The sequence below is a fragment of the Protopterus annectens genome, chromosome 10.part0 (assembly GCF_019279795.1).
Source record: "Protopterus annectens isolate FY-2018-M chromosome 10.part0, PAN1.0, whole genome shotgun sequence".
NCBI classification, from domain to species: domain Eukaryota; kingdom Metazoa; phylum Chordata; order Ceratodontiformes; family Protopteridae; genus Protopterus; species Protopterus annectens.
In genome coordinates, this window is record NC_056744.1 from 921,966,709 (window position 1) to 921,983,402 (window position 16,694).

Here is a 16,694-nt window from a genome sequence, read left to right on the forward strand (position 1 = left end):
TGTTTTCCGGGTACAATGTCCCATGAATGGTTCCCTGCATATACAGCCCAGGAAAATGATGTCATCATAAACTTCATTGTACTATACCAAGGAACCCTATTTGGATGCACGGCCCATGATCTGCAGGAGAGGACTGCCCTGTGGAACGAGATCGTCCACTGGGTAAATGATGTCAGCCTGCATAACCACAGTTATGAGCAGGTGTGACATCATTGCACTGATCTCATCCGCTATGCCCATCAGTGTGCTGCTGCAATTAGGAGGGATCAGCTAGCCACAGGTGGGGCTCATGCCATCCACCCCCACTGACACATGCTGAGGAGCTCCTCACCAGCCTTGGAGCACCCGCCCGCCAGCCAAGGCAGGAAGCTGAAGATAGCATTTTGGAGGTGGGTGCCACCCACGCAATGGATGAGGAGTGTGCAGGTAAGGCCCCAGGGCACATTAGTAGACCACTTTTGCTTATCCATCTTCATCTGTAAAGTATATTCATGCATATGTCAGATAACATAGTCCATTGCTGCAGTGTAGTAATGAACAGATGTGCATAATCTCTAGTACTGTGGGTTTGTACTGTTGATGTAATGAAATGCTGCTCCCACCCTGTACCAATGCCACAGGTGTGGCTACTGACATTACATCTCTCACACAACTATTTAGGTACCTCTGGTATACAACTGGGGCAGCAGCCTGTAGCTGGTAAGTATGGAGTTGTTTTGTTCAGGTTTGCCAATACACCGGTCATGTTTTGGCCATTGTATTTGCCATGCACACATTTAACACACCTACCCATAATGCATGCTGTACATGTTCACTTATTGTTACTGTTAACTGCAGTGCATCACAGTCATCACCATGGTGGCATATCTGAAGGGTATGTAAGAGTCCTGCAGTATACCTAACAACCTGTCAGTGCAAGATGTGTGAACAGAGATGAACATAATGGTGAGACAAATGGCCTGCAGTAGGGGCATGTCTGAAACATTACCCTTATACAGTGGCTACAACAGTGTATACACCACTATTACAATGGCAACTGTTCCTGATCTACACAACAGCAAATCACAATACCACATTCCACACCTTTTACAACCTGTAATGTGATCCTAACATGAGCAATGAATGTGTAATATGGAATCCTATGTTAGGACAACAAATATGGGGAATACATACCTTAACAAACATTGGAAGCATATGTGTGCACACACTCCAAATAACATATTGTGGAAGAGCTTTTGAGATACTGACAGCATTCACTCTTCTTGAGTGCACAACTTCCATCAAGTACAGGGCCTCAATGTCACACCAAGTAATGGTCTGCTGTCCAAAAAGTATGTTCATGACATTTGCCCACTCACATGCAACAGAGGCAGCTGTGGCTTGCACACATCTTACAAACCATGGAATGGATCCCATATCCAAAAGATAGCACTCAGGAGTGGGAGAAGTAGCTTTACCTCACCGTTGCATATACAATGTCAAACAGTGCAGACAGTCATGTATGTGACTATGAAGTATCGGACAACATTAATGCAGAAAATAAACAGATGCCCATCCAAGACAGATGACAACACATGTTGCAAAGTGGTCATGGAGGCTTCCCAGAAACATGCAGCAACACTGAGGGACTTGCAGGAATGTCTAGCAAGTACTGCCTGTTGCAGTACCTGTGTCAGCAATCACCTGTAATCTGCATATGTGTGGCCTATGGGTTAGGGTAATCAGATAGAAGAGTTGTTTCACATAAAACATAATCCAGGGCTTTTTACAGGTAGCATATGCATAACATTAAGTCTCCCAAAGGCTTGTGTTGCAATGTGCAATGTGTAATGGTGTACTGAGACCAAGGCCGAAACCTACAGACAGTATTAATAAAGATGCATGTGCTGCACAAGCAACAACTCACTCCACCTGAGGCCCACCATCCTCATCTTTACCTTGCTGGTGCCAGTGTACACCTTTAGGTTTGCTGTTCATTAGCAGGAACTAGGCCAGTAAACATGGCGTTCTGAATTTGGAACACTGCAAAATGACACTCATGTGTGGCCCATAGTTGCCAAGCATCTGCAATAAGGCTGAGGATGGGGAGGGGTGTCATCCTGAAACACAACAGTGAACCGAAGCATACATCCAAAGCTCACTAAAAATGGCTGTATCAGAACACAGTCAAGGTCATGAATTGTGCCAGACATAACCCTGACTTCACAGCAATAGTGAAGGCACTCTGTGACCTCTAAGGGCTGTGCACATGAGCTGACCTTGCAATCCAGCAGAGTTGGGGGACATTTGTAGGGTGGAGTGACCAAATAATGGCAAGTGAATATGGGCCATGCTAGTATAGCCCTTCCAGGAATAGTGACTGCTGTAGTTCACTTAACAGGTGCTTCAACAAACCATTGTGTTAAGGGTGTGCACACTTATGCAACCCATATATTGTATGCATCCCAATCAACATCTGCATGACTAATACATTTGTTTGATACTGCATTTGATTGCACAGGTCGTAAGTCACATATCAGGTGTGTGCAATGTTAACATATGCAGTATTGTGGCCCCATTACATATCATGGAAGCGGCTGGCATGTCAACAAGGGTGTGTACACTCCTCATAGCCACAGTAAGCTTTAAAGGTTGTCAGTGTAATCGGATTTTATTGCTCATACATGCACTGCTGATGATGAGATCTGCAAATCAGAGGTCAGGCATTAACTATTGACATCTGTCCTCATATCATCCCAGGTATGTGTCAGAAAAACACATAGGGGTTGTGAGCAATAGAGCAAACATAATTGCCACACATATACACATTCAGCAATGGTGTGTACACTCATGAGGTATAGTGCACAGTACATGCCAAGGTGCTGAACAGGTGCACAACAATACTGTGTACATGGGTGGTGTGTGTTCCAGGGGAAGAGGCTTCACTTACTAACACAACTCATGCATCACAGAAATGTATAATGTTGGTAACAATGATTGAGTATAGCTGCAGTGCATTCTGTTGAGTGCCATATGTCATGCATGTTGACTGTTGGGTAATGAGAGGTCTGTGTAATATCTTTGTGCCATCTCACCTGTAAGTGTGTATGTGTATATATGTGTGTGTGTGTGTGTGTGTGTGTGTGTGTGTGTGTGTGTGTGTGTGTGTGTGTGTGTGTGTGTGTGTGTGAGTGTGTGTAGAGGTAAGGAATGATGTACAGGTCTTAAATTACATTTTTTGTTTTCCCCTCACAGGTGGTTAGGTAGGTCAGGGTCCCTCCTGCAGGCAAACTGATGTTAGTGTCCATACAGACTCTGACAATGATGATAGGTATGGTGAGGCACAGGCAGGGTTGTCAGGAGCTGAAGATGTGACATTGATTGACATTCCACTTTTATCCATCCCATCCCCATACACAGTCACAATACCTATACATACCCCATCACCAGTGGCCATAGATGAGGGACAGTTGGCTGGTGGTAGCATGGGACAGGACAGTGTGGTGACTATGGCAAGTGTGTCTGTACACAACAGTCATAGCCAGATGAACGGCAAGGTATCACACATGCAGATGTACAGGGGTACTCGTAGAAGGGCTGCTGGCCATCATGCCCCTGGCAGAAGTGTTACAGCAGGTGTCACCAGACACATGTTTCAGGCCATTATGGAGGCACAGGCATGTATGGAATGTTACATCAGACAGAGTCTGAGGCTCCAGAGGGTTACTTATTCTTCTGTACTTGACAAAATCTGTGATCTTGCAGGTGCCTACCATTATTTTGCAGAGGTCCTGGATAGACAGTTGGGTGAGATGGTGAGAATCCTTGACTGTGTGGTGTCTTTGTTAGAGCATATGGTGGGAATAGGGCATCAGACACATGGTTGTAGGTCAGCAACACCAACAGGTGGAGGTCTACGTGGATGTGCCACAAGTCACAGCCGATCCCGTAGTGGCAGTACCAGCACCAGCACTGCAGGGGGGGGGGTGCTGTCCACACCACAATGCAGCAGGCCTCATGCATATAGTCCTGGCCGATCCCAACAGGGGCATGGATCCAGTGGACATCCGTCATCATCAGTAACATATCTGGGCTTCTACCTGGTAGTGCCCGTGGAAACCTTGGCAGGCACAGTTCTGGACAAGGTGAACTGTACATCCTACCATGTATGGTCTGCAGCTGTCAAACAAACCCCTGTATAGGGCAGCTACATGGCAGAACTGTGTGCATACATACGCACACACATCACCAACACAGCTAGGGCACCTCCATACCTTCACACACCACATCTGCACAGCCCAATTGATAAAGAACCCCCTAACACACACACATGATGTCAACCAAATGGCTCTGCCTAGGTCTCTGGCAAACCCACAACACACCCTGTACATATGATGATATTTGTGCCACATCCCTGTCATCCATGCCATTGATGCAGGGACATGCTAATATGGTTCTGATGCGCAGGGTGAATGTACTAAGGTTTAGAAATGTAATTTTGTTTAACATGTTTTCAACTGGAATGTTTAATGCTTACATGTCAGGGTGTGTAGCTGTCCAGCCATGATGCATTATAGCTGTTATTGACTGCTTGTGGTCTCCATAATGTATTCAGTTTGTGTTGTAGGTGTCTATGTGTCAGCAGGATGTTGGTCTGCTGCCATTTCCTACAAGGGGTATGGCACTGTGGTGACACACTGTATCATATCCTGGGTGAACACAAGTAACAAGTCTGTATAACAGTTACCGCATGTGCCACATGGTCGATAGGTCTGAGGGGTGTATACAGGTGAGTGCATGGTGGCTGATTTCAGCAGCTCTTCTACAGTGGACAATGATAAGTGTACTGGGTGGCACACACCAAATGTTTGTGAATAACACACACACACAGAGGCTTTGGTATTGATGCAATACCAGAGAATACTGTACACATGGATATACTTAATGTTTTAGTGGACTCAGTTTGGCCTATGTAATTCCACCAGGACAAAGTAGGCAAAACATCACATCAGTAAATAATCAGTCTGCCAGTTTAATGTCAGTAACAATGGTACTGGCAGGGTACATGTCCTCTTCCCCATTGTAGTGCAGTCCTGGAGTTGGTAAACATAGGTGTGCTGGTGTGGGTAGCACAGTCCTCCACTTTGGAGGGTGTAGGGTGGCGTAGAACCACACATAGTGTGATTAACAACTACTTAACCTGTTAACATAAACTGTACAGTATTACAGCAGCCTAAGCAGGGGGATACGCATAACAATAACCACAATGAGGATGGCTGTGCCCACAACAACCACACCCAACTATATATACCAACTCCAGTACCGCTGTACAGCTGTACAGTGGGGAAGAGGGCATTTACACATCTACTACTAGTTTTGATGGAATGAATTTCCACAAGATGATTCCTTTGAAATGTTAGCTTTTGCCAGTCATTTATTGGACAAATGATCTCCTGGGACATGTATTTTCTGCAAACTGAAGTAGATCCCTTCACATACACACACACTTACTTGGCAACACTGAAAGTAGAACCCCTACCTAGGTACTTATTGCTACTAATGTGTTTAGCCTTAACTGCACACACCACACGGCTTTTAGGATGAGGTGTGTCCCAAGTTTCTTGTTAAGTGAAGAACATCACCAGGCCTTGTACAGTATGGTAATGGGGTATGTACTGGGTGTTAATGAACAATAGACAGTATGATGTACTGTCATATACACACTGACAAACACATAATAGTCATAGACACATCTGAGAGACCTGGGTTTATCAGTGCTAACTACCTTGTCAGTGAGTCCATTCTGTTACAGAGAATTTGCTCACAGCACATGCATCATTGGGGTGGATAGTGTAATCAGTTACCTGTATGGTTGATGGTGACAGTGATCCTCATACAGTGGACCTTGGGACATGTACTGGGGTACCATGGTATAAATACAGTATACCCAGCACCCACACCCCACACTGGATATTTTACTCACTGAAACCAATGATAATGCTCTGACATACCCACAATCACACATTGACCAGGACTGCAATACAACCCCTTGTCTATCTAATTTGTGCTACTACATGGATATACATTTATTGCACATGCCACAGGGATAATAGGGTGAGAGTGTGGCTCTCCTAATGGCAGCAATATCACTATCCCTTATAATGTATGGCAAGGTATATTGTATTTGGAGAATGTGGCCTCAGAATGCTGTCTCCTACAAATATGCACACTCGCACACATACACACACTTGCCAGGACTCAGAGCGTAACCCACACCTATCTACCCATTTGTATAACAGTGTTTTGCTGGTACTGCAAGCTCCAGGTAGCCCGTAGGGTGAAAAGTGTAACAAGTTACATTTAATATCAATTACAGCAGCAGCCATTTCTAAGTATGGCAATGGGGGGAAGTGGGTGAGAAGGCCCTCAGGGTATTATCAACTACAAGTTTACAAACACACAGACACTGTTATTCTCACTAATGCACACTGACACATTTTTCAGTACTGGAGTCCATAGGTGCAGGTGTTCCTAGGTGTGTACCAGGCTAATATCCATGGAGAGGTAAAAAGAGTAATGGATGTGGGTACACTGGTATCATGCCACCTGACATTTGTCATCAGGTCATCTATCAACTGATGCCACTTGAGTGATCCCCAGGGTGTCAGTTAAATGCAACATCCAGGCATCTGGTTTTCTCTTGCAGAGGGCCAGTGAGGTGCTCCATGTATACAACATGTATTACATAACATGGCCAGTGTCTGGGTTGGAGACCTGTACCTAAGCATGTTCTGTTGACTGTGGTAGTCTAGTTGAAGTATCCATGGCATGTGGTGCATACAGGGTGGGGTTTCCTAGCTGTGGCATTCATAACACAGCTGGGCAGACAAGTCACTGTCAGTCAAGCATAGATTGCCTGTAAGCAGCCAAGATGGATACCTGACATCTGCACATCTGTAAAGAGGACAGACAGAAATCAGCTAGCCAACAGGTTATGCATTAGGATGAATATTTTGACAGATAGACATCTGACACTGATAGGTATGCCATTACTACATGACAGCAGCCCTCAATGACATGTCCTATACAGTTAATATCCACATATCAGATCAATATCCTGTAGCAAATACTTAATAACATACAGTTCACACACCAAAAACACAATAGTCAGAACTCAGAGTCTAGCTTTACATGCAGGGGTGCATGGTTCCAGTACTACAATCTGCAATCTACTCTTACGTGGGAAAGCACTAACAATAGTAACATAATGATACAATGCATGCATATAATCTGGGATACTACCCATGTATGAAACACATACAAAGAGAAAAGATTGTTGTACTTGCCATGTGTACTCAAGTGTCCCATACAGAATACTCACACCCCTTGCTACTGTAATGACAGCACATAGAAGCATGTTATGTACATGGAATTAAATATACTTATTAAAGATGTCATTACCTGATATTTCATTAGACTGGAATGTGATCACTGGTTACTAGGGCTGAGCTATGCTTAGCAGGTGTAAGCATTGCTTAAATGTAAATGCTAAACACATTTGCACACTGGTAAGCAAAGCCTACATGGTGTAAGTGCCTTTTTGTTTAACCTATGTTAGCACCGCTTACCATCACGTAAATCTGCACAAACCCTCTTAAAGCTGATAAAAATTGCCTTAACCACTCTGTATCTAACAGTCCTTGTTCTGCCCAGCAACAAAATAAACATCCCTTGTAGGTCTTGAACCCAGGACCCTGTACACTATAGTCACAGCAGTTAACCATTAAGCCATCTGAGCTGTGAAAATGTTTGTTGTTTTTTCAAATATATCATTCAGTATACATACTGAATAGTAGTGAACAACTGCTTTGACTACTACAATTGTTTAGTACTTGTAAGTGAAAATAGTGTTGAATCAGTCATGGTTTTATATCTAAACATACACATAAAAAGAAAACCACAAGTGATGATGGAGCACTATATCACACAAAATTAAATTTAATCCACTGGTTTAGCTCTTTCATCCCAAGAATTAGGCCTTTATCAGAACCAAGTGTTAAAAACTGTCTCATTTTTATGCCATCATTAATACACATCACACCAATCAAATCTCATTTTACTTAAACTTAATGTAAAAACTGTTTAAAATGTGTTTAAATAAAAGTGCATTTTAAATAAAGCATACCTTTCTAACAAACATATAAACTATTTATATTTGTTGCAATAAGCTTTTTTTTAACACAGCTTTATAGTTGACACCATTGTTAAGCCCTGGTGCCCTGCATGCATCTAATAAAACCTGCCATTTAAACTCTCTAAAATCTAGTTCCCCATCTCTGTCTCCATTAAAGCCCAATGGAACATGATCTATAACTGTAAAAAGAAACGTAACACTGTTATTGCTACTCACACAGTTTAAAGTCTGCTTGTAAAGAGCATTATCTATTTTTTTCTTTTTGATGGCATAATAGTGTTCATACATTCTGTTTTTAAGTTACCTATTGGTTTTCCCAATATAGAATGAAGAACAAGTGGAGCATTTTGCCATGTATACCACAAATGTTGATTAACAACTAAAAATGCCTGGAACGTGTCACATCTTGCTCTGAGTTGCAACATTAAAATCTGCTCCCTCTAAAATGTATTTACAAAAATTGCAACTTTTACATTTAAAAGTACCTATGTTGCCTTGAGGCACAGGATACTGATGACAGACACACACACACACACACACACACACACACACACACACACACACACACACACACACGCACACACACACACATCCCAGTACTGAGATTCAAAATCCTACCTATGTATTGCTACTATAGTGTACTGTATTTATCACATTAGCCACTGAGCTTATAGGATGGATGTTGTCCCAAGGTACTTCTAAGGTGAGGAACATCACCAGCCCTTGTAAATACTGGCATTGGGTGATGTAGTGGGCAAGAGATACCAAAAATAATTTTACCCTAAAAACACATTTACATTTGCCAGGGATGAGGTTCAAAACTCTATATAATAATCTTTACGGACCATTATGTTACGTATTTACCCCATGCACCACTGACCTGACATGGTTTAGGGTTGGCAACAGGTACTTCTTAGGTGTATGATATCTGCAGGACTGCTAAAGTCAGGCTTTGAGATGTGTACTGGGTGTAAATGGGGCCAAAATCTTTGAGGTACACACATAACACTTGCCACAGATGAGATTCAAACCCATACCGGTGTAGTTACCGCTATTACATTGTTCCACATTTATGGCACTCACCATGGAGCTTACATGTTGGAGATCTCTCCTCAGGAATCTTTGAAGCTGACTGACATCAGCAGCAGTGCTAAAGGATGGATAAGGGGAAAGTAGTAAGTGTGAATGTCCATAATATGAGGTATTATCAAGGACACACACACTGTCTCACACAAACACACACAGTTTCACAACTGCCATCTTAGGGCTTAAAGATCCTATGGGAGGTGTAGTGCCTGCGAATGGCCTCAAAATCATTCATCTCCACACACACACACACACACACACACACACACACACACACACACACACACACACACACACACACACACACAAAGTTTCACAGTTGCTAAGTCTGGGATTAGAACTCCTACCTAGATAGTATGTTACACTATAGCATTACACAATGACCGCAAGCACCATGGAGCTTATGGAGCTGGCCCTTTTTTCAAAGGGTTATTTCAAGGTGACTGAAATCAGCAGGCTTGTTAAAGTAGGGCAATGGGAGGTGTAGTGACTGTGAATGGCCTCAAAATCATTCATCGTCACACACACAGAGTTTCACAGTTGCCATGTCTGGTATTAAATCTCCTACCTAACTAGTATGTTATACTGTAGTATTACACAGTTATCACAGGTGCCATGGAGCTTATGGGGCTGGTCTTTGTCCAAAGGGTTATTTCAAGGTGACTGACATCAGCAGGCTTGCTAAAGTAGGACATTGTGAGGGTTAGTAACTGTGAATGGCCCCAAAATCATTCATCTACACACACACACACACACACACACACACACACACACACACACACACACACACACACACACACACACACACACACACACACAGAGTTTCATAGTTGCCATGTCTGGGATTAGAATTTCTACCTAACTAGTATGTTACACTATATCATTACACAGTTATCGCAAGTGCCACAGAGCTTATGGGGCTGGTCCTTGTCCAAAGGGTTATTTCAAGGTGACTGACATCAGCAGGCTTGCTAAATTAGGGTAATGGGAGGTGTATTGACTGCGAATGGCCTCAAAATCATTCATCTCCACACATGTACACAGAGTTTCTCAGTTGCCATGTCTGGGATTAGAACTCCTACCTAACTAGTATATTCCATTATAGAATTATGCAGTTATCACAAGTGCCACAGAGCTTATGGGGCTGAGACTTGGCCAGAGGGTTATTTCAAGGTGACTGACATCAGCATGAGTGCTAACATGGGCAATGGCAAGTGCAGTATGTGAGAATGGGCCATAAACCATTCCTCTGGAAACACACACACAACACTCAGTCACACACAACTTTACATTTGACAGGACTGGGTATACAAATGCTAGATGAATACTGATTTGTACTGTCATGTTACACAGTTATCACAAGCACCACAGACACTATAGGGCTGAAGGCTACCAAAAGCAACGTCTACAGTGATTGAAATCAGCACATCATGTGATATTGACCAATTGGATGTGTAATGGGTGGGACAGGCCTCATGGCAGAAAACTCTCTGTCACTGTCTGTCTCTCTCTTTCCACATCTCTGTGTGTATATGTTTGACATATTATAATGTGTTGGCCTTGGATATGTGTGAGTATCTCTATCCAATGTATGTTCAAAGCATGAATGGTGTGAAATGTGGTGTGTGTGCACAGACATCTGTGATTGACAGATATGTATAGGCCACTGTTGTTGTCAGACATGGGCTTCATTTCTCTAAGTATAGGAGCATGCCCAGTATGACCTTCTGTATTGAATGTGCAAATCCATTCCAGGTAGCTTGTACTCCAATCCAGGATTTGGTGTTCTATGCCTACAGCTAGTGACCTGTTTCTGCAGGATATCTGTGGATAGGTTGACAATATGGAGACACAATGGGTGAAAGATAGTGGGATACTGTAACTATTGTGTCTGTGCTGCTTGTGTTATGTGGTTGGTGTTAGCAGAGATATTCAGACATATGTGCTGTTTTACACTGTGATGTATTATGTCATCAACTGCTGACAGATATACTTATTTGCTCACAGTTATTTCATGGGAAATGCAAGATGAATGAAGCTGTGTCCAGTAATGTGGTCTGCAGCCTACATATTCTTGCACACTCATGCCATTCTGGAGAGGAAGCTGCAGACACTTGCTGATGGGTCTGTGTAAATGCTCCAGCACCTTGGTACTGTGGTGGCTGAGGATCCCCTGCTTATACATATATCAACGTAACAGAATGGCCATATCCTGCTGTGGCCATACCTCTCAGCTGTACAGATTCACCCAAGTTACCCAGAGGCAGGGGTCATATATTTGGTCAGTTCCACTTCACATTGTGGTTTACAAGCATGTTTGTAGCCACCCATTACTGGGTTTGCAGGCAGGGGTAGTATGGACACACATCAGAGTTTCAGACTTTACATACTCCATGATGTCCATGCTTCTACACCCCCCCACTCTGTTATTCTATCCTCTTTCTAACATTATGTGAGCAATATCTGAGAAGTATCCCTATATTTGTCCCTTCATCCCAGTGGTATTTAGGGGTTGGTCCACAGTTCATACAGTAGGACATGGTGGGCATGCTACTGGGATTTGTCAACATGGCCTTGCATTTGTGATCTGTGGACTGTGCTATGTTGTTAGTTGGGACCCCATGAGATAACATACACTGGCAATATGGATGAGGCACACGCCTTTGACAGAGGACTGTAGGGCATTTGGTAGTGATGCAGGCCATCTGTAGAAGGCCAGTGCATTCTGTCACTCCTACATTCCCAGGCTGCAAGCCACTGGATTCCCCTGGGGTGACAGGGTAAGTGTACAAAGTATTAATGGCAATAGTTCCTGTCCATATGAATCCATTGGTCTGGATGCTGGTAGGGTGCTGCTTACAGCTAGGGACACACCTGGATGGGACACATCTTCAGCATGCTGCATTCTCTGGGTATTTCCATACAGAAGTGGGATCATACTGTACTCATTCCCAGCAGCAGGGATATGACCTGTGATAAACCTGTGGCTGATGGTGGGGTGAGCTGAGTCCATATGTGGTATGGAAGCTTCTTGCAGCTGACTCACATATATATCTGGGACATTCCCCTTATGCTGCCTTGTGTGGGGACATAGGCAGTCTCTCATTACTTCAAAACTGTGTGTTTTGTGGTCTGCCAGTGATTGGCCAGACTACATCAGTATTCCATACTATACAGACAACTAATGTGCAGGTAACCTGCACGTACAATTCCAAAGGTGTGTGCAGTTGACAGTTACATTTTATGTACTCTGTCTAGGGTACTTCCACCTGTGTACTGTGTGTATGTCTGGGCCCACATTCATGGCATGTCCATCTTTCAGATGGTGACAGATATTGACATCTGGACAGTGAGTATGGATGACTGCTGAATTGGGTATTGCTGAGATGCATTGTGGTTGGCACTGCAGTTGTCAGAACATGGCCCTTTCATCAACAGCACTAGCCATAGGCCACCAAGACACAACCATCCATGCCTACATGCTGACCACTTCCACACAATATAGAACACACAACAACCTAACACACGGACCCCTGCATATTGTACACATGCAACAATCTATCCTGCAAATTGGGCCAGCTCAGGTAATCTGTGCTCCACTGTTATTAAACCCACACTTACATGTTATTGCATTTCTACATAGGATTGTGGGGGGCGGGGGGCACAGCTGACAACTGTAAACATTTGCTATGACTGTACTGGTATTTCAGGTACTCTGTTGGCTTCCATTTCGTTTTTTTATTCTGGCCTATCATGCAGACTATCATGCAGACTAGAGGCATGTCAGTAGAGTACAGATCTTAGGTTTTTTTGACCTACTTTTCACTTTCAGACTTCTTACCCTTCAGAACTAACTGCCAGACCTGTTGTAGTTTGTCTGTGTAGGTCTGGAGGGGAGCTGTTCACCATTGCTATCAATTGGAGGCCTTAGCACAGCCTTTCTTTGTGGTCATCTACACCTGTCCTGCTGGCTGAGGCTGGTGTTGGGTATGTGAGACTCACTGACATGCATGCATCTATGGACACACATTTGGGCCACCACATGTACTGCAGTGGGATTTGTCACCTTTTCTAGTACAACCTGCTTTGTTGACACCAATATTTGTCATGGATTTCATGGTGTCCGTATAGGTGTCCACTATCTGCTGCCATCCCCTTCAGCCACCCGGTTCTCTTGCATGTTCACATCCATACCATAGATACAACTAGCAGAACATACTACTCCATTCAGCAATTGATAGGAAGAGTGACTTACCTTGTAGCTGTGCCAGTATTGAGGATGGTGCTGGAAGACTGACTATGTCGGATGCACATAGTACATTCCCTATACATGGTAAAGCACAGGTAGTGTCATGTTTGGTATCCCTTTTACTGTATGTGTGAGTCAGAGAGAGGTGTCATTCCCTGGGTCCCTACTGTGTCAGTGTATGTGCTATGCGTTGCCTCTTTGCCAAAGCCTGGGCATACTGGCCATGCCTCCTTCTGCCTACATGGGCAGGTTGGAGTTGTTCCTCCTCCGAGTCCCTCTGTGCCTGTGATGGCCTTGGCAATGGTGGGGGGCTGTGTGGCCCTGCCCCATGCCATTCCTGCCGCAGCTCTTCCTGCAGGATCATATTGTGTAGCATGGCACATACAATGAAAATTTGTGTACACATAGCTGGAGAGTACTGCAAGGCTCCACTGGATATGTCCAGGCACTGGAACCATAACTTGAGCATCCCAAACACATACTCTATTATGATTCTGGTTTGTGCATGTGCCTCATTATGGAGTTCTTGTTCGGGTGTGTGTGCATTTCTGATGGGTGTCATCAGCCACGGTAACCAGAATCCCCCACTAGGTGGCCATATGGGATGTCTCCACTGGCAAATTTCTGGTACAGCTGTGTGATATGCCAGATGTGGGAGGCGTGATAGCTTCCAAGGCTGCCAGTACACACATTCAAGGTAATGCCCTGGGCATCGCACATGACCTGACAGTTGATGGAGGGGAAGCCCTTGCAGATTATGTAGACCCTACCCCGCTTGCTGGGTGGTGCTTTGATGTGTATGTGTGTGCAGTCTATAGCACCCACTGCCTCAGGGTATTCTACTATTTGGTGGAAGAGATGCATATTGCTGGTCAATGCCTCATGGGTGTTGAGGAAATATATGTGCTGACCGGCATGTGCTGACATGGCATCCAGGAGCTGGTGGAGTACCCCGGATGCTGATGCCTTTGAGAGCCCCATGAGATCCCCTATTGTCCTTTGGAAGGTACCTGTGGCTAGTATTCTTAACCCTACACATACTTTGGTATCCACTGGGTTGGGTTCCCCTCTGTTGGTTCTGTGTGTGAGGCATGGCCATCACAGCTCAACAATTTGCTGTAAAATGTCCCTGTCCACCCTATAGCACTCCACTATCTCCAGCTCATGTAGCCCCTGGTAGGTTACCCTGGGTCTGTACACTCTTTTCCTCCTCCTCACTGTGGGTTAGTCATCAGCATTCACATCCTCACCACCCTCAGCCTCTTCCACATATTGCTGTATGAGAGCAACAGCAGCCCCTAACATTTTGTTAGTTTTGTTAGGTAAAATTTCCCCACTTGCGTACACCGGTAGTGTAGAGTCTGTGGGAAAAAACAGAGTGAAAGGTGTTTGCATAGTTTATAGTAGTGTGCTGGGCTGCTACCTGTGTAATTGACTGATTCTGATACATTTCACCTGCCAGCTATGCTAGTGCTCCCTGATTGCCTTCCTACTGCTGTTTTCCCTTCCCATTGCCTTCCCATTTAAGCCCTGAGGCGTGCCGTGCATACCCAGTGCTCAGATGTGAACAGAGCTGTTATTTCCTGTGTTTTTTTTTTGTTTAAAACCTGGTGCATGCCACACACACCAGTTTAGGCAATGTAAACACTGCTAGGCAGCCTCAGACCCCCCCTTCCTTAGCTGTGCTTAGCTAAGGGCAAACACGGGCCACAGAGCTCCATGACACTCCCCCCTTATGAGGTCATCTACCTCTTATACTTATGCCATGGTGTTGCTGCAAGCTAACACTGAGAGGAAATCTGTGATTCAGTATCAATCTCCTCATTTCCATAAAACAGAATGCTAATTCCTAGTTACCACACTCACACTGAGCCTTCCCCCTTAGCAACCACTATTCCCTGGTATTTTTGTCTTATGCATGCCATTGACTATCATGGCTAAATTCTGATTTGGGTTTAAAAGCTTTTTTCCAACTTTTTTCTTATTTTCGGGCCGATCCTGTTTGCGCACCACTGCCCCATGTTTAAATGGCTGAAATTGGCCAAAAAAAAAAACAAAACTTTTTTTTTATAATTTTGCAACTATTTCCCATGCCAATGGCCATATAGTTGGCCATTGGCATCCCTACTACATTGAATACATGCTTTCTTTCGAGCTGTCATGCCTCCGTTTTGTAATTTGCAGAAATGTATTTGGTTACTAACTGAATACATTTCTGCAGGTTAAACTATTCCTACACAGACGTCTGCCTGCTTTCTGGATCACTAATTCACCTCATTTGCATGGTTTTCACCAGCAAATGGGGTAATTAGCATAGAGCAGTGGTGTCCATGCAGGAATAATGTAGGAGTGCCCATGCACATCCCGGGAGTTCGTTCCTGGATCGCTCGTCAGCCATATTGCATGCAGCAGCTATTGCACTATTCCTGCACACCATGCAGAGCTTGCTGAATCCTGGGGAGTAATACATAAATAGGTCCACAGATCTTTATGGAGATCAGACATTTGAATAGGTACTGATTTGATATGTCCTTATTGCAGGTATGAGATCCACTATTTCAAGTCTTACAACAGTGAATATACATTTTGATTCTTAGTGCTAAACAGCAAAAAGTGAAACTCAGTGTTACAATGTAAAATAATTTTTGCAGGGAGGTTTTCATGCCTGATGTAAAGGGTCCACCAAAAAAAGCCACTAGGACTAGGGATGAGGGATGTCTCTATGGTCTTTCAAGCCCTGAAGTATTTAAAGTACAAATATGACCTTTTTATTCCTTTTGTGGAAAAATCATCTTAACTGGTCCACCTTGGAGGAAATGCAGAGGTATGATGGAGCTCTGACTGTAATTTCTTAAGGGGAAAGCTCTTCTGTTAAGTAGAATTCTTCCTTCGCCTAGAATGATGCTGAAATCAAATCAGCCATCATTGACTTTAGTGGCTGGCTATATAAATGGCACCATTTTAGGGAGATTCAGTTTGTGGCAGCCTAGGAGAACGCAGTAGACAGATCTTACTCCTTTGCTAAAGGTGGTCTCTACTTGATCTTTGAGAACTTTTGCATTCTGGCAAAAACTTTCATCCTTGCAGTACTTTTTTAACAAAGACATTTCAACATGACAAAGTCCATTCTGCCAGATATTAGACTGGATCTGCTCAATCCAAGAAACCTTAGAGGCAAATGTCTGA